General features: G+C 41.1%; 1 protein-coding gene across 1 annotated transcript in view; it reads right to left on the bottom strand.

Annotated features, from left to right (window-relative positions):
- Positions 1 to 953: 953 nt before the first annotated feature.
- Positions 954 to 19,629, bottom strand: part of LOC311254519 (uncharacterized protein) — a 134,913-nt gene continuing 116,237 nt past the window's right edge. The window contains exon 3 of the transcript XR_014622259.1: positions 954 to 1,066. The gene's annotated coding sequence lies outside the window, so the exon portion shown is untranslated. The remainder of the gene's footprint in view (positions 1,067 to 19,629) is intronic.

The raw sequence follows: 19,629 nt of genomic DNA, 5'->3' as shown, positions 1-19,629 counted from the left end.
GCCAGACCAACTTTGTTATGTGGGAAGTGGCAGGAAAAGAGAAAAATAAATGGTCAAGAAAGCAAAATATGTCACAGTTTGGTGCATATCTCAAAGAAGCCACAAGTTGAATTAATAAACAATGATGAAAACACACGCCTTGATTTAAAAGTAACAACTCTTGCCAAGCAGAAAGCAGCTTCACCATGAGTGCAATTAAATGTGCAAACAAGCTAGACCTGAGAGGTGAAATGTGTTTGAATTTTGGTCCTTAAAACATAAAAACAGGCTAGAAGTCAGTGCAGTGGGAGCTGGAGTGATGTACTCAGCTGCCTTTGTTAAGACCGGAGCAGCAGTCTTCAGAGTCAGCTGTCTGGGGGCTTTTATAGAGACCTGTGAAAAGCTCATTATAATAGACTAAACTACCAAAGATGCAGTTATGGATTAGTTTTTCTAAACCTTTTTTAGAAATCCTTTCGGCATCTGTTTTTATTCTTGTTCTGATGGGGCTTTTCTAAATCCATCACTGCACCATGGTTTCTCATTTGGGTTGTCAGTTGGCAATGGGAGTTTAGATGATCATCCGCTTTCACTCTCTATTCTTTGGCACTGAAAATATTTTCTTTTTCTTTTTGTCCTTATTCAAGCAAAGGACATTTTTGGCAACACCAGTCACTGATCCAGTGCTCAATGCACTTCTGGGACTGTGTTCAGTAACAAGAAATGTAATAAGAAAATTTAGTTGATTGTTGTCAACTGTGTAAATGGGATGTATTCTTTAGACTCAAAACTTTCACCTTTTGTATTCGCCATTTAAAACTGGAGCACGCAGTTTAATCATTTTTGCTTCTCATGTCAGGGTCCAGGCTCTGGTGCTTTCCTCTGAAAGTTGAGAGAGCAGTTTCTATTGCCTTTTTAAAAAAAACAAAAAAAAACATTAAAGTAAAAACAACAACATTTGAACCCACTGTCTTTGAAATTGCTCAATATAGTCCTGTGTCTTTTCGTGAGCCTTGGTTGCTCCCATGTCCTAAGCTCCATCAATTCCCGAGGCTGCTCTTCTTTCATCAGGAGCCAGTTTGCTACGCTGCAGGAGGGAAGAACAGAGTACGAGGGTGACCATCTACATCTTGATTATAGTAAGAATTCCTCAAACTGAGCACAGCACTAGCCGGGACCCTTACAAAAATGTCAGATGTGACATTTGCCTTTTCACATGTGAAAGTCAGAATTTAAAATCTTAATTGAAAATTAAAATAACATTTAAAGAGAAAGAATGTGGAGTAACATGCAGAAAAAAAACATGTAAAATACATACATACATGCATACAACTACTGTAGATCAGGTCTGAGTACCTGAGTACACCTGCAGCATTCAGCTGGGTGTGGGATGCAACAAGCACGAGAAAACCACTTAAATGAATTATAGTTGGCAGGTAGGCGGGAGGGTCGTGATCAAAAAATAGCAGTTTGAAGGTGTGAGATCATCGCTTGTTGGGGCTGAAGTTGTTCAAAGGTGAACTACAAGTAAGTAAAGATCAGAGAGGGGGAACATGCAACATTTTTAGTCAGCATCACGCAATATACTACCACTGGTTAGCGCAGCGTTTGAATTAATCTTCCGAGTGTCATACAGTCTATCCTCCTAAACCAAGTAAAAGGATGTTTATCATGTCCGCATAGCACTTGTGTGTTTTCTGTGCCGAATTCAAATGCAGAGGAAACCGCGGCAAACAGAATACATAATATAAAATATACACTTCCAAAGTCCATTAGTTCCGAGGCATCCCTTGCTCACAACATGCAGAGTGAATCTAGTGCTAAGGTGACGCCTTTCAAAAAGGGGACCATATACCCTGCTCCTATGTAGGTCATTAGTTCTCAAAATCCTCTACTCTCAACGGTGTTAATCTGTTGCCTAAATTTAGTAATCCTTTGGCAGAGAGGGCAGAGATTCTGTTAGTTTGGCTTCTGCGTCACTTCTGAGGAGCCTGCAGAAATGTTGTGTCGCCGGTTAAGCTCGTCTCAGTATCTCTGACTGTAGAAATGGCTGAATGAGATTTGATGTTATTTTTTCTTTTTACAATTTATTTCATTCGACGTTCTATCAGTGCATTTATACAGTATTGATTCTGACATAATGGCTTCCGCCCGTGGTCAGTAAACCCAACTAGCCACGGAATAAATAAATAATAATGAAGTACCTATCATGTCTCTGGTGCATGCAAACCACAGCTACACGGTCTTAGTCTCCTTCTCTTCTTCAGACACATTAATGCCAGTGTTTACCCAGGCTCCAATTAGTATCGAATATTCTTTGCATTTCGAGCATACCCAGTCTTATCTTTAACGCAGTAATGTAAAAACGAGGAGGAATGGAGTTATCTCCCGTTTCCAGTTGTTTCTATAGCAGCCTGCAAACTCGAGTCCCTGACCCCTCATTTGGACTCTCGCCTGGCCCTGTAGCCCCTATTATCCCTAAAAGAGTCCTTCTCTCCAACGTATCTCTTATTCTTCTCCCTTTTTGTCTAATTTCTTCTCCATTTCCTCCTTTAACCGCAGTGACTTATCCTCTGTCTCACTCTTTCTCATCCACATTTCGGTCTCTCTCCCCCTCTCCTCCTCCCTCCTTGTCTTTGTCTCCATTCCTCTTTTCTCCCTCAGCAATGTTTTGTGATTGGCAGCTGAAGCTTGACTGCAGTGGAGTTAATAGAGAATACAGAGGAATACCTAGAGGATTTACAGCTGAGTGGAGACGCACAAATAAGATAATGACTTGGGAATAACAATTTCGCAGCACCGTTCAGGAAGGCACTGGAGAGAGAGAAAGAGACAGAGGGCGGAAAGAGAGAGAAAAGACAAAAGACAATGAAAGTCTTAAAGACAGTGAGGATGAGAGGGGGGGGAAAGGAGGCAGACATAAGTGAACAAATTCCAGGGGCGGCCAACTTAACAAGATTTTTCTAAATTGGAGAAAATAGTCCGAATCCCTGTGGGTTTTTAGAAACGATAAAGCTTTGTATTTTTATACAAGTACCGCTGATGAGCTAAAACTGCTATTTTCCTTCCTGATGCATTTGTTTTGATACGAATGTCTGGTTGATTGCTGACCATATCTTTTGTCTCCTAATGGGATACGAACGACATTTTGAATATTAATATTACAAGACAATGTTCATTTTGTCTCTGTGTGTGTGTGCCTGTGTGTGTCTGCATGCGTGGTGTGGGGTGACTCTGCATCTGTCTTATATCGAGCTTTGTTTGCGCTGTTTACATTCCTCATCCGAGACAATGGCTAAGTACCGATATAAGGACATTTTTTCCACAATGGGAGAGGCGCCTGCTGAGGGGAGATAACCCGCTAAAATTCATAATGCCCAAGCATCCCTTCAACTTGCCAGACAGGAGTGGGTCACCCATCAAAACCATAATCTACAGTCATTTAGTTGTCAGAGTTGTTGGTTGAGTTATAGAGGCTGGCGGCACTCAGAAGGCCTTCTTAAGGGACCTAATCTCACACTAAAGACAAGGGCTCTCGGTGATATCATTTTCCCCCTCTCGCTTCACTGCTCTGTCCCTCCATCATCTCTTTGACATCACTCAACGCTCAACAAAGTAGCTAATGAAGCAGAAGAGGAGAGAATATTTGCCCGGTAATTAAGAAAAATGAAAGGAAGTGGAGTTTGAAAGCTGACACGGGTGCACACTATAATTGTCCTCTCCTTGACGTGGGAGTACGGCGTAGGCTATACTTTTCCAGTGCACTCTTCTTAATTCAAGTCTCATTAGCGTCTCACTCTTTGCGGCCCTAAGATCTCCGTCTATCTCACTATTTCTTTGTCAAGTCATTTCTCCATCTTTCTGTTAAGTCGAGATGGCATTCATTTCTTGCATTTGTCAAGGAGCTGGGGCAAAGAAACGCAACATGTGGTTGTAATTCAGGTCTTTATGAATTCTAAGAAATACCGATCTGGGCGCTGACGTCAATGCTTCTGCATCAAATCACCTCCTCAAACCAGTTCTGCCTTAAATGCTGACCTCAAATTATCAGTAATATGCTGCTGAGTGTACCCAGCACTGAATGCAAAGGGTTGAAGGTGTGCTCAGCGTTGGTAATGTCACTCTTGTTGAGAACAAAGCTGGTCGGCCGTAGGTACCAATTTTTCACACATTTTCTTCAATTTAGTGTAAATGCTGGAAGAATTGCTGTGAGTCACCTGGGATTATACCTGTTTAAACCGACGGAAACATTTCAGATATTTTTTTTCCTGCTAATCAGAAGCTATCCATTCGAAATGAACCAGAGGCTTAAAGAGTAGAGAGAGGATTACTTCATCTTACCTGACCTTCATCTGAAAGGCAGATGTGTACCGTAGAAAACTTATGCACTCAGGAATGTAATTTGCCTCGAACAGTGACTTTAAAGTGGCAGCAGACAACTTTTTCCTCCAAGTTGTATTATCATTGGTGCCACTGCAATCATTTAATCTATAATAGAAATGGATCGGCAATTAGCCTTCCGTTTCCCGGGTGACCACATGCCCGGTGGTGGAAAAAAATGGTATAGTGAAAGCAAAGTTTAGAGGGAACCGATGTAAACGCAGATGGTTTCATAATTCTATTTCCATTACATTGGGCAATCAACATTTATTTCACAATATTTCAAATACCTTAAAGCAGAAAACTAGTCTATTGCCAGTAATTACATGTACATTTTCAATATTAATTATATTACACAAGTTCAATGTAAAGGGTCACATTTAATGCCATTTCTTTCTGTCATGTTGCGTCAATGTGTTTAAATTAAATAACTAGCTATATGATTTATTACAAGAGAAACAATAACCAATTTGAAAGAAAAAACTTGATGTAATACTTGAAAAATACACATTTGAAAAACACATTACCTTTATGGGGAAATCCCCAAATAATCAAATAAAAACATAAGGTTTATGCATAAGTCTATAAATTAGTTGAATTAAATCAGACAGTTATTTGATTTATCTACATTGACTCAACAACTTTGCATTGAACCTTTACATTGCAACTAAACAAAAAAACAACCTAAAACACCGACTTTATGTAATTCAGTTACATTAACTACATATAGGACTTCCATGTAATTTGTTAACATAATCTGTATGTAGGAGTACATCATTCAATGGAAATAATTTTTTTATCACGTTGATGTGAATAAATAAAATAACTTAGTCTTATTACAATCCTTAATTAAAGGAGTGATGGAAATACTTTGCAGTGAATGAGATACTAACAGTGGGGTTAATTGAGGTGTAATCGTTATTATTGTAATATATAACCTTAACATTTACTAAGCGGTTCTGATTTATAGGTACGTTTTAATGTAAAGCATTTAAACACATTCTGACTGGCCATCAAACCAATCAGAGACATTCAGTCATGACTAGTAACTCATAACTAATGTCAGATCAGACTAAAGTCTTTCATGGATATTGTTGTTCAAACATGCAGTCAGCATTTAAAAAATCACAAAAATCACATTGGTTTTATCTGTTCCTTTACTTTATGTTGCTTATGAGGATTTAGTGGGGAAGTTACAGAGAGATCTATACCTTTAGTGGTCGGGTAATCAAAACAATTAATAGTGAAGTATAATCCTAATCATGACATCCCCGAGGGAATACTTTGGCTACGTAAACTCATTTTGAACGATTGACCTGTGCCAATTGCAAATCTGACCTTCAGTTTTTACATTGACTAACATTATTTTCACATCTTAATTCTGTTTCATTTCACTCATTTGAGGGTATTAGTGTGCAAATTGCACTCGATTTTTCTATTTGCAACCTCATTATTAAAAAGAGGGGTTTACTACTGTGTAATTGAAACAATTTTATTCTTCAATTCCCCACTCATAAATAATTGTAATCCTTAAAGTAGCTTGTCATGCATCCATTTTTCATCTAAAACAGCCTGTTCTTCCACAAAACATTGAACAACTCATACTAGAACTTATATCTTTATGCGCCCACGTCCGTTGTTCTAGTCTCTGATGTCTGCGAAATAATGTGCAAACATTTCAAGCAATTATTGTTACATTACAGCTGCAATAGTTTCATAACACAGCAGACGAATAGAATTGTCTGCAATCTATAGAGTAATGTTCCGTTTGCATCATATTGTACCCGCCGGTGAAATGAGGTATTTTTACTTGCTGATGAAGTCCAAGAAGTCGAGCTAACTCGGCTGACTTTAACCCCAACCCCAGAACTAACACAGCCGCCCTCCTCCTGCCGGTCCACTTCTGGCCACATGCCGTGATTCTGATTGTCTTCTGATGGACATTATTCTTTTTATGATGGTAATAACAACCTCAATGCTGTCCTAATGACAGTGATCGTAATGCTGGGAACTTACTCTCCCGATAGCGTGTTGATAGCCATACGGAAACCTCAGCGGGGAGTGAGTGAGCTGACTTCAAAAGGTGTGATTTACCTCACAGTGGAGTGCAGGGTATTGCAGCACATGCGGGTGGCCGTCATTTTCTTGGAGAACTTCTCCTTTTTGTGATGTTGTAGTTCAATATTAGTGCAGGTACTTGAGGAGCTGAGAAAATGGTCTTCAGTGATATTTTTCTCTCTTTTTTTACTGGAGCTCATACCTTGTCCTCCGTATAGTATCTCTATAGATAGTGCACAAATTCTGTAATATCACCATTATGGCGATCTTGGCCACGCACTGTAGTGCCAGTTTTGATTAGACCAAGAAGGAAAGTTACACAGCACTCATCTTGACATTAATATTGATCAGTTCGCCAGTAAACGCCACTACTTTGCTCAGCCGCAAATTGAACCCTAACACTCATCCACTCCCCTCGTCTCTCCTTGGAATCCTTCCTGCACTGGCCCCATCATTTTCATGCAAAAGATTGCCTTTTTCTGCCTCGAGGAGAACACAATGAATAGATTGATTAGGTAATATCGTAATGGGGATAGGGTAATGAGCCTGTCAATCATACAGTGGCCAGTGTCTGACAGAGAAAATACGCCCAGGCAGCAGAATTACTTTAATAGCGGACAGGCATGGAGGGCAAAAAAAAAAAAAAATGAGTGAGCGCGAGTCAAAGAGGAGCAGAAACAGAAACTATTCGGGCAAAAGATTATTTTTTTTCTCTTTTTTATGCAACAGGCAAACTAACCAGAATGGAAGCGAGCCAAAGGAAGCATTTTAGGGTTTATTAAGTTAATCCATCAGAAAAAGTTAATCCATTAAAAATAAAATATTTATTTGTTGACAGTTCACAATGAGGATTTGTATTCATCTAAAGTCTAAAAAAAATACTGAATAAATAATGTTGATGCCTACCTAAATACCCAAACCCCAGATCAAAGCATGAAGCTGTTGAATTTGTTAGCACTGAAATTAAGAGCTCTTTAATCCTCTCATGAAAACAAAGGCTTCCCACTGACAGGAGTGAACAGTGACATCCTTATTTACCGGCAATAAACTGACAAGAAAGAAAGTCGTAATCAGTTGATTTGCATTTCACGTCACCCTCAATGTCTTTCTGTTTTTTGTCTGGGACGTGAAGTAACTCAGAGGTGAAGAGTCACATTTCACATTTTCTAACGTGCACCTACCTTTCAGTGGATTTCTTCTCGCTGAAAATAAAAAAGGATTTACTGAGAAAAGTGCCAAAACATTTGTGCTTATAAGACGTAAAACTAGAGTTATTGTATGGCGATTGTATGCCTCCGCGCACCAGTCATGTTGCTGCTTCAGAGCTGTGGTGTTGAATAATGGCCAGAACATGTCACGGTGCATTTAACCTCTGACCTTTTGGACATCAGATATCATAATGTCATCATTTTTTGTCAGTCTGTCTTTGAGTCCGAGTAAGCATTTGTACTAAACTTGAAGAAATTCCCTTCTGGCGTGCTTGAGATGCTCTCAAAAGAAAGCACACACATGAGTTATATTAATGCCTTCCGCAGGGCCCAGTCCATTCCCGTGCGAACAAGTGCGTTATAAACCTAAAAGGAAAGCAACCTTCTCCATGCCATCCCATTTGTTTCGCTGCTCGGCATGAAGAGCAAATTCGCTTGTATCTGAGGCTGAGGCAATTTGTTTTATTTGACTTCTTGCCCCATAAACTGTCAACTGTGGTTCCTCTAACCTAGAAGAAGTTCGCCGCAGAAAACAAATGGGCGCCGTAATGACCCTCTCCAGCGGAGTTCAGTTTTGGGGTGTGATCTATGTATTTATCCAAGAGCGTCGTCTCTGTTTATCTACGACTGGGCGGATAAGCAGCGGGTTTCTCCCCTTGTGCCTCAGTGCTCGTCCTTATCTTTGCGTGGATCCCTTCATTTCGTTACAGGGATGTTAGAAAATTGCAAGGAAAGTATTTAAATGGACTCCGAAAAAGCTGTTAAATGTATTTTTTTAGACGCAGACCTTTAAGGCACCTTGCACACCACTGTTACTATCAATGTGTGTGTTTCTGTGTCTGAGCATGCTGCAGGGAGACAAAGAGAGAGAAGGATAAGCATTTGTGTTCATGTGTTTGAAACTATGAAGGAGTGAGTGTTCAGCCAACTATTGATTTTGGAAAAAAGCCTCTCACTGAGATGATGAGGAGGTGTGTCCTGTGAAGTGGCTATTATGTGAAATCAGTTGCCGTTGGCTGATTCTGTGTATTCTATATTCATCGCTTCCAGTTCTCCAGAATAGCTTAGGCTGCACCAAATTACATTCAAATCCCCCAGTTTAAAGAACAACCAGTGCCTAAACATGATTTGCAGGTGCAGCCGCCGTGATTGCTCCAGCTCGAGGCGGAATTGTATTAATTGTTTTTTAAACTTGTGTATCTTGGACATTTGTGAGATTTAAAGGGAGATTTGTGTGGAAAGCCACCAAATCCATTTTCCCCAGTACTTTAAAGAAAGTGTGTGGTGGTTGCCACAATGCTAATGCTGAGCAGGTGCAGGAGATTTTCACTTTTAACCACTTTGAATACAGAGTGGGAGGATGTGTTGTGTTCTTTCTCGGAGTATGAGCCAAGATATGTGCGCGAGGATTTCAAAGATGTGCTTGTAGTTGATTAAATAATGATATGATAAATAATATCGGCTGTTTGTATAGGAAAATACTTGTCTCAGTGACGGTGTGATGTAATGTTTAGATTTTGTGAAATCACTTACAGTACTCGCCTTATGAAAACTGTGCCATTGTATTAGTAAAACAAAACAACAACAACAAAAAAAAAAGCTCAACAGAATCACACCTGTCTCAAAATCTGTCAGGTGAAGGTACTTTGCTCAACAGTTTTGTGCACATTCAGAAATGCGCAAGAACCCACACACTTCCTTGAATGCTCGAAAAGAAGCTTATCAACATTTAATAAGCAATCAAGATTAAAATACTGTCCAAAAAACGTGACCAAAACGTGATGAAGTGCCCTCTAGGGTGCCCCTTTTATCATTCTGCCCATGCCCCTCAAACATCCTGAGTGTGCCACTGCCATACAGCAAATTTAACAGAATAAAAAACAATCTTGTTACAGATATTACTGAGAATGACTCAACCTCAACTTAAAAGCCAAAGTCCATTTTGTGTCAGGCTGCGTACTGTAATGGAGGAAATGCTGCTCATCACAGCCTTTCAGACAAACTCTGAACAAGATATGAAAGACGGGCAAAGAGTGGTATACGTCACTGAGTAAATAAACCTTATTTAAAGGTGCAGTCTGTAGGATTTAGGGGCGGAAATGGAACATGCTGCTGAGAATTATGTTTCCATTAGTGTATAATCACCTAAGAAGGGCTCACCCTTTATATATCTACAGTTTGATTCCTCTTTAAGGGGTCTGGCATGTTGCACCACCATGTTTCTACAGTAGCCTGGAGCAGACAAACCAGCTGTAGAGACGGCCTTTTACGATTTTAGCAGCCACCGTAGAGGAGGGTGAGACAAGTTCTCCTTCATACATCACCCCTGACCAGGGGTGTTCAGTTGGTTACAAACTGCAACCACACCGTTAGATACCACTAAATCCTACACACTGGACACACTTTAACTAATTGCTTTTGTCAAGTCACTTCCTCACCAGTGACATTTGCCAACCCGCGGATGAGGATACAAACAGGCTGTGTCCTGGCTGTTGACATTTGACATGAAGTTCCCTCTAATTCCTGAGCAGCTACATAATAATTACTGCAGTTATACAACCTGTCCCCGGGCTTGGAGGCTTGACCTTTCTGCAAATAACATGTTCATTTCCCTTAATGTGAAAAACAAGGATGTCATTTCCTATTGTGCACTCCGAACTTAACGCAGATGTCATCTCGCATGAGCTGCATGTACGATTAGCTTGTAAGTGCATGTCTGTTTTTTTTTTTGTTTTTGTTTCTGTGACTTTCTATATATGACTCACAAGTAACCTATTCACCATCTATCTCTCTATCTCTCTCTTTCTGTCTCTATCTATCTAAATATATCAAATATATTGGAGTAACGATCGGCCAGCCTTCACTAGGGTAGGTCTGCACGCGGGACTTGGAAAGAGAAGTATTTGGGGTGGGGGGGTGGGCTTCACACATAAATTCACAAGCACAAACTCACTCACTCGCACACACACACACAGCCATCACAGAGTTGTCAAGGGTGAGAAGAAACACACAGTCAGGTTTGGTCCTCTCTGACCACAATCTGGCCTAATGGGAATCTTATGGCTGAGTGCACCACACAGCACACAGAGTCGGGATGTATGGCCACCTAGTGAAAGCATTCCAGCAGGAAAAATGAACTACGCTGAGAAAAAGAAAAAAAAATAGTAGGGCCACATTATGGGGGGATGAAGGGAGGACAGAGATGGGGGGGGGGAGAAACAACGGGGTTGTTAATAAAGAGGTTACAGTGTGTTTCCTTTCTTTTTATGAGACACAGGAGTTCAGGTCTTATTTTGGTTTTTGCTCATATTGTTTTCACGTATTCAATTATTGAATAATTGGCTTTAATAGGCTGACTTTTGCACACATTCCAGGCCTCGGTCGAAACCGACATGCAGCCGTGTGCAGTGTTTGCCTCGTTTTTTACTCTGTACATATTTGCTCCCCGCTTTGAGGTTTGAGATTGGCTGTTGTCACAACATATTGCTTCTCCGGGCTCACACGGCGATGAAGACGAAAGCAAAATAAACATGTAACTGCCTCTGAAGTCCTCTTGAAATGTTTATTCCTCTGAATATATTAGGGGATTAGAGATTGTATGTAACATGATTATGAACAAAGCAGCTGAAGTGCGATCAAAGTGAGGGAGAGAGTAAACACAGACGCGCGCTCGCAGACGCATTCACGGGAGACAGGAAAAGGTGAGGGATAAACAGAAATTATTAGACGGATTAAGAGATTACTCCGGCACAGGATTTTTTTCATTAATTAAACAAACATAAGCAACATACCTCGGTAGGGAGGATACGTAGAACTTGGAAAAAAGCACTTTTTAAAGTTTTACCTGTGATTATTTGTTGTGACAGCTCTTATTCAAGTGTGAAAACTAACAAACCATAATTGAGTTTCTGACTTCTTTTTATCAGTATTTATTCTTCCCAGTGTGAATTCATTGTTTTTGTTTATATGCTTCACCGGTGTGTATTAGAGATGCTTAAACAAGATAAGGTTCAAATGCAAAAACAATGTAGTGACAACAGCTGTGAAGAAATAGCCAAATACCATTGAGAGGTATGAAAGTAAATATTTAAATGTACAAACAAATGCAGTTTTATTCATTTATCACTGGGTGTTAATCAGTTGTTCATCCATTTAAGTATCTATTTAGCTGTATTTAGCTCTGGAAACTAGTTCAAATACACTAAAAAATAGATGTGGCCGACCAGTTTTGATCCCTAATTGCCACTCATTTAGTTATTCTTATAATTTAACCTTTGATCTTATTTTACTCACTCGATTTTCCCCGCTTATTGCTTGCTTGCTTTTGTATTAATTAAATAAAATGCATTACCCTGTCGTTAAAGTAAGATTTATCCATATTTTATGCCAAAGGGCTCAAGTTCATGCATTCAATTTTAAAGTGTTATAATTTCCTCTGTGAGTAGGGTAATATTACGGATGAAGTCAGTTATGGTTGGTTGTGTGCCAGGTCCACAAAAGTCAAACAGAGCTAGTATTTTTTTCACTTAAATAACCACACGCAGCAGCAGAGTATGCTGGGTATGTGTGGAGCTCTAGAAAGTAGACGGTTTACCACTGGTTTCATCAAAATCAGATTCCTTGCTTTAGAATCCTAAACTATTTACCATGCGTGGGCATTATATCCACCTGAAAGTGAGGCTGAACTGTGCTTGTCTGCTGACATGGAGGTACCTGACTGAGGTTCTTCTTTAGTTTCTCAAAAGCCTGCTTCCAAATCATCTTCTTACTCTCACTTCCTCAGTCACCAGTGAGATTTGATGTCAATTACTGGAAAAACAACGTCCCCAAAGCCCTCATCTTCCCTCTAGTTTCCCCCTTTGGCGCTTTCATATACGCTGGGGCTGCTCCAAACACACTGGTGAATATATCATGTGCAGGTGACAAATGTGGGGAATGCTGATTTTGCTTAAGGGATGAGGGATGACAAATTGAGAAACAAGAGCAAATTGGATGACATAGTATGAAATGCTGAATTTGCCCTCTGTACCTACGTGTCTATTTTTACGTTTTCATGCAAGGAGTAAATATAGTTACAAGATACTTGCAGAGAAAATTGCCTATCCGTGTTGTTGCAGAGTCTAACAGCTTTGCACAACAGAACAGGTTGCTTCGGCCGCGGGTGCCCATGGCGCATATACCGATTTATAGGCAGATGTTATCACGACTCCATGCCAAGTGAACCTAGGGCCAGTGTGCAGAAGTGTACGAGTCAATGCTCAAAATATGATGCAAATCCCTCTTCCCCAGACTAGCCTCCTGATCCACGGCGCATCAAGCTTCCTTTCATAGAAAGAGCAAAGAAACCTGTCATACTTGTTCTGCAAGATACTCAACTTGTTGACATCATGGCAGCCCATCCAACTCGCTCGCATTTGCATTGGCTTGAAGCAGCTCTGAAAGGCACCAGTGGTCTCTGGTTGTCCTGAGAGGGTCCTAAGTATAGTCGGTCTGAAGTTAAGGGCAGAGGCAGAGCAGTGTGTTGACAGACACCAGCGCTCTTCTTACCATCCTGGGTCCATGTGCACTGACAGCTGTCATCTACCTTGGCCATCACCTGTCTTTGGCGGAGACGCACACATGCCACTACACGTATGCATGAACGCGTACATTGACACGCATAATATTTCCGTTGCACGCATGCATGAACACACACAGGCATAGATTTGCAAGTAGAACCACGCACACACATAGCCACAGAGGAGCAAGCTTTTGGCTCTGGCTCTTAGTCCGGTCTACGCCTCCAGAACGTACTGCACTGCCCTTTTCCTTTTTTTTTTGTTTCATTCATATACTACCTCCCTTTCTCTTTCTCTCTCTCTCTCCCTCCAAGCCAAAGCTGGGGATACAGAGCGCCAGCCACCCGTGAGATGAGCGATTTAGTAATTGTGCAGCTGGCAGCCCAGGCATGGGGGCCTGTGCAGCAGTAGTGGACACTGTGGCATGTATGGGCACAAAGACTAGTCAAATGGAGAGAGAAGAGAGAAAGACAGAAAGACAAAGACAGACAGGCAGAGACAGAGGAGAGGAATGGAACAGTTTAAAAAAAATAGAAATAATAAACTTTAGAAAAATTAATGGATGTAAAGCGAGCAAAAAGAGAGTGGGTGCAGGCTCATCTTGGTATGTGGGCGGAAGCTTTTGAGTTTTGAAGAGTAGCAGCAGTATTGGCATGGGAGAGAGGGAACAAGGGAGGGGGAGAAGGAGGGGGTTGGAGAAATTTGAAGAGAAAGGAGGGGGAGGGAGGGACGGGGGTGGAAAAGCAGCAATTAGTGTAATTAGGAGGCCAGCTTTAGCAAGGCACTGACAATATGTCACCTCTCATTATAACCCATAAGCAAACACAGCAGCCTAATGCAAGGCAGCACCCATTCTCCAGACAGTTCCCTGTGTCAATGCAGATTTTGTTCTCCCCAGTCATGCTCGGCTGCATATCATTGACTTGCCAATACAACATGGGGGTTTTGGATTCAGAATATAGAGTCCGGTTGAGGAAAGAGAGACCCAAACAACAGCAAGGTCCAACTAGCATGCTGCCGGAGTGCACGGGATGTTTGGCAGCCGGACAGAAAGGAGTCTGGATCCTTGTTAGACTACAGTGGGAGTGATTAATGCAGATGGATGAAATGTGTTAGGTGTTGGTGCTGAGCTGGTTTGAATGCAGGATTGTGTGTTGTGGTTAGTTGGAATTGATGTGTGGACAATCATGGCACGGGCACCGCATTGTGCTTTGAAGCTGTGAATGATTTGCATCAACATTTCATTGGACCATTGTAGAGACTTTGAACATAATATTACTTTACTTTGTGCTTTTCAAAAGCAATGCTGACATTATGTACAGTATGCAAAACAACAGATAACAATGCAGCTGCATTTAATAAGACGCATCATGGCCGTGCATCCTATGAATAGCTGAATAGACTGTGTACAGAATGAAGATAGCTTTGTCATCATGGGACGTTTCTCTGAGTTGCGTTCTGATCATCTCTGCCCATTTCTGAATATTTACATCTTTGAGCCAGTGCACTTGTTTTCATGGCAACCATATTGTACTCCAAAGCATTTTTATTTTGTCTATTTTGTCTGACCAGCAGCAAACAGGCCATTAAAACTTTACCATTGCTATAGAAACACTTTAAAGACACAGGCATGTTTTTTGTTGTGCCTCTGGTTCTTTTTTTTTTCACCCCTCTGTGACACGGCACGGGGGGCGCTGAGCCAAGTGACTGTGACAAATTGGGATTGGAAATGACAAAATAGGCTATTTAATAAGCATGGCGGAGGGGATTGGACTCTGGTGTCGGGTTCACTCGAATAAGCAGACTGTCTGAACTCCTCCTGGGCCCGGCTTTGATGGCAGCTTTCATCCATCTGATGGCGAGATTCTGGCAATGGAAGATGGAGCCGGGGTCTGTCTCGCTATCTGCAGTGTGTATGTGTGTGTGTGTGTGTGTGTGTGTGTGTGTGTTAAGCTGTGCATGCTTGTGACTGTGCACAGGGACGGCTTTTGAGTTAATGCAAAATCAGATGCACACATCAATCTGAGGCAGAGATATACTGTGGCGAGCGAGTAGACCAGGGGGGAGTAAATATGGCCATGGGTTAACCTCAGGCTATTAACTTCTAAATATAAACTCCTTCCCTCAGATAGTAATCACTTGTGCCAGTTTTTTTTTTTTTTTTTTGTCACATTGGCACCTGAAATGAGAAGTTGTTATTAGAGAGAGATAGAGATCATATTCCCTTATAACACCAGGCTGAACTGAGCTGACACATTGTATGTTTGGGCATGTGAGGCTGCAGAGAAAAATGTGTGCAAGGATGTGCCGAAACACGGAAGGAAGTCAATTAAAATGTGCATTTTTAACTCCAACATACATCACTGACTCGAGACCTGTGTTTAGTAAAGCAGGATGGAACTGAGCATGATGAAGGAGTAAAAGGAGAGATAGACGGATTAAGACAGTTCGAAAAAGAAGACGAACAGATAACCCCACAAAGGGAGCGATGCTGGGACTGTTAAGCAGACAACGGGCGAAACAGGCAATAAAAGAACAAATAAAAGTGACAGTGGAGTGCAAAGGAGAAATGAGATGATGTGGATGGGAAAACGTGCGAACGGGATGGTGGATAAAAGTGCAGCGGCAGTGTGACGGAGGAAAAGACTGAAGAGACAGAAAAGACAACAAAAGAAAGTGACACAGAGAGAGAGGAAAAAAGCAGAAGGCTGGAAAGCAATAGGTTTTAGAACTTGTTGACAGTGAGTTAGACACGGAGACAGAGAGAGAAAAAGATCGAGAAGGCAAAGGAGCGCATAGAATATAGAATAAGATGGTGGAGGAAGGGGAGAGATAAAGAGTGACGGAGACGACTAATGGTGGGATAGGTGATGGAGCGGCAGGGAGTGTGTGCCTTTGTGCATGTGGTGCTTGGACACATTACAAAACCATATGTTACTCAAATTTGCATATGCATATGTGTGAAAAATATGTCTCTACATTTGCGCGCATGTCCATGTCTGAGTGACTCTTGTGTGTCTTTGCATTCATTCAGTTTTGTGATTACCATCCTCCGAGGAAGGCAAAAGTTTCAGTCCAGTAGGAGAAGGCGGCATTTCTGACCAGCTCCAACACACACTAATGTCTGTGAAAACATGAATTATGAATTAAAGCATGACATTTTCTGCTAATGCACAAATTCAATTCTATGAGGAATGTATTATTTCCCTGCCTCAAAATATTGCATGGTTGAAACTTTGGTTCGAGGGTATAACTCGCACAGCTGCAAAGACTTCTGCGACAGATCCAGCTCAGCTCTCACTGCTAGCTGTCACTTGAGAATGCCTGACGACCTGTACATTCTTCTGACGGGCAGAGATGACTGCAGGGTCAATGTTTTTGTTTCTGTACCTGTAATGAAGGAATTGTTAAGAGTTCAAAAGGGTTTGCTGGCTGATGAGAGATGCAACAACATCCCTTTACACAGATTTACAGCCTTGAGCCCATGAACCACTCTACTACAATATATTAGCTATGTTTTCCTAAGCAGTGAATAGACATAATAGTTTGGTCACATTCATCTGAAGATGAATGAAGTGAAGTGAATATGTACAAACTGTAGTTCTCCCTTGTGTGAACATCTCTGATAGCGCGTGTTGTCATGCCTTTTGGACTCCATTTTGAAGCTCGTTCTGTTGCTATTTTACAGCCCCTTTTAATGACATCTATGGTTATAAAAATCAGTCAGTTTTCTTGATGTCTAAAGAGATTTGTATCATTATAATATAGTTTCCCATTACAGGACAGGCAGTAGCCTATGAGTCTGCAGCAGTGGCTTTGAGCTAAATGCTAACGTCGGCATGTACATCTTAATAACATGCTAACATTTGTATTAGCTTTGCAGGAATTCTGTCATTGGACAAGAGCATTTTTCACCGTATGCTGGTGCTAGATTAAAAGCTACTGGATCACCAAAGTTATTACGGTTTCTCCTGAGGGTAACAAATGGGTGTACCAAATTTAATGGTAATCCATCCAACAAAAGTTGGAGATATTTACCACAAAACAATAAATATTAATCTGCATGTGGCGCTAAATGAGAAAACCATTAGGAGCTATCCTCACAGGCACTTAAATTGAGCAAATTTGTTCCAAATTTAAATGCTAGATACATCAGTCCAGTCTGTTGTTGCACTTTATAGATAATCTGTCCAACACACTGATTTAGGTGTCTTTAGAAATCCACCAATACCTCAGCAAGATGGGGGAGGGGAAGAAAAATCTGGAATTTTAGGACACTGAAACTGCTCTCTATTCATTTGTCCTGCCAGTACATTAAAGGATCTGATGAGTTGTTGCCATCTACCTGCTTTGCCAGCTTTTGTCACAGCCATGGAGTCTGTGTTTGCAATAATTGTCAGTGCCTTAGAAATGAGCCAGCCTGATCTGCTTTACTTTGATCTCTGACAAATGGTACAAATACTCGCAGAGACTGATTCATCATTTCCAAGCCATGTTAAAAGGTGTTTCTGTGCAAAAAAAGAGAAGCAGCCTTGTGTTTTGCACTCAGTAATTCGCAGTACTCGTATGCACTCCACACAACTCACTGAAGTGGCACCTAATCTGATTGGTCAGAGAGGGCACGGTAGAGAGGGAGAGTGAGCTAATGGCAGAGCAGACGGGCAAAGATAACGAGCTTATCACAGCGTGAAAAAAAAGTGAGCAAAAACTTGTTTTGGAGTCAAACTAAAAAAAAAAAAGTAATGGACCAATCAGCTGCCAAGCCAGCCTCATGCTGGCACATGGCGTCAAAAATCCTTAACACCAAACACTGCAAAAGCTGCAGGAAATGACTGCAATGGAAGCAATTTTGTTCCATTTCCTCATTTTTCAGTCGTTCAAATATATATTCTTTTGTGTGTATTGCCAGCTGTGACGCCCTTTCTTTCTTTATTTTTTTTATTTCAGATATAAGCTTTCCAAAATAGGGCCATTATCCCCTTCCCTCTACATCTGGTACTGTCTTCAACAAATGATCAGATGTACATTTTAAACATGCAACAAAAGATTGAATTCATCACCGCATAAAATATCACTGTCCACTTATGTATTTCTTTGAGATAGTGTGTAAAATCCACCTATTTGCCTCCTGCTGCTTTGAAACCAGTTTTGCAAAGAGCACGGTGCTTCGGCTGCCTCGCTTAGCTCTGCCTTTATATACTGCCTCTACCTTCTTTCTTTCAATTGCACTGACCGTAAACAATGTGCAACAACCATAATGACGCTTATCCATTAAAGCCAGATCAACCTCATTTAACCAAACTCAACAATTAGCCCATTACAGCTAAATACAATCAACAGTAGGACCATTGCGGTGTTAAGCAACTAAAAGCTCTAAGATATGTAATGTAATGAAACCAGCAATCAACAGGATGCAACCAATGACAATTTACTTACATCCATTTACACTGGATGACATTTGATGCACTCTCATTAACTGCTAATTGAGTTAACGATGCTACTTTCCGGGCTGAACCACAACAACCAATAGAGAGCGGCATCAAGCAATGGTAAACGTTTGTAAGCTGGCATACTACTGTTGACAGAAACTTATAATCTCGCCTCTAGTTCTCGCTGAGGAATAGAAAACCTGCACTGACCATGTGTCACCACTCATCCAGACTTGTTTAACCTCATGCTTTTGTTTTATTCTCACTGCAACGCATTAGTACAGCAAGTTGTTGCACCACGCTAATCTGATTTTGTTTAGGTCTGATTCCCCGTTAGACCAAGTGAGAGGCACTATGTGTGAGCAGACAGACAGACAGCGAGTGCTTGCTTTAAAGTAAGATAATTTGGGTCAGTTAAGAAAACAACAAATTAAAAAAATCAAAGCCAGATATAATTGCTGAGTAAATCACCAACATACTGATAAAAAGCACTTTACATTATGTTAGACTTTGACAATGTCAATAAATCATCGTGTGCTGGACAGGGGCTTTGGAGACTCTCACAATAAAAATCCTACCAAAACACCATCAAACTAGTCATTATAATAAGGTAACATTTTCATTTTTAATTATTTAACTGCTTCTTTAGGCAGTTTTGACAACAGCAATGCAAAACCAAAAAGACCAGCGGTTTGAGCCACTATGGCCAAATGGTACTTTGTGCTCACACACACACACACACACACACACACACACACACACACATAGCGTTCTTGCATGCCTGTGAATGTTTTTGCATGTGTGAGAGTGTATGTCAGAGAGACAGAGAGGGCTGTCTGCCAGCCATTGGCCCCGTGCCTATCAGTTCGCAGTGATCAGTCTTGCTTGGCTGTCGTCTGTCCACTGCCAGCTGTCAAAGGGCCTGCTCTGGGCATGCCCACTGATGAGAGGCTGCAGCCATGCTCTAGAATCAATCCAGCTCTCTAATAGGTCACGTATGGCTGCACAGTGCTTGCC

This window comes from Pagrus pagrus (assembly GCF_965226575.1).
Source record: "Pagrus pagrus genome assembly, chromosome: 3".
Lineage (NCBI taxonomy): Eukaryota > Metazoa > Chordata > Actinopteri > Spariformes > Sparidae > Pagrus > Pagrus pagrus.
This window is presented reverse-complemented; position numbering and strand designations above follow the sequence as displayed.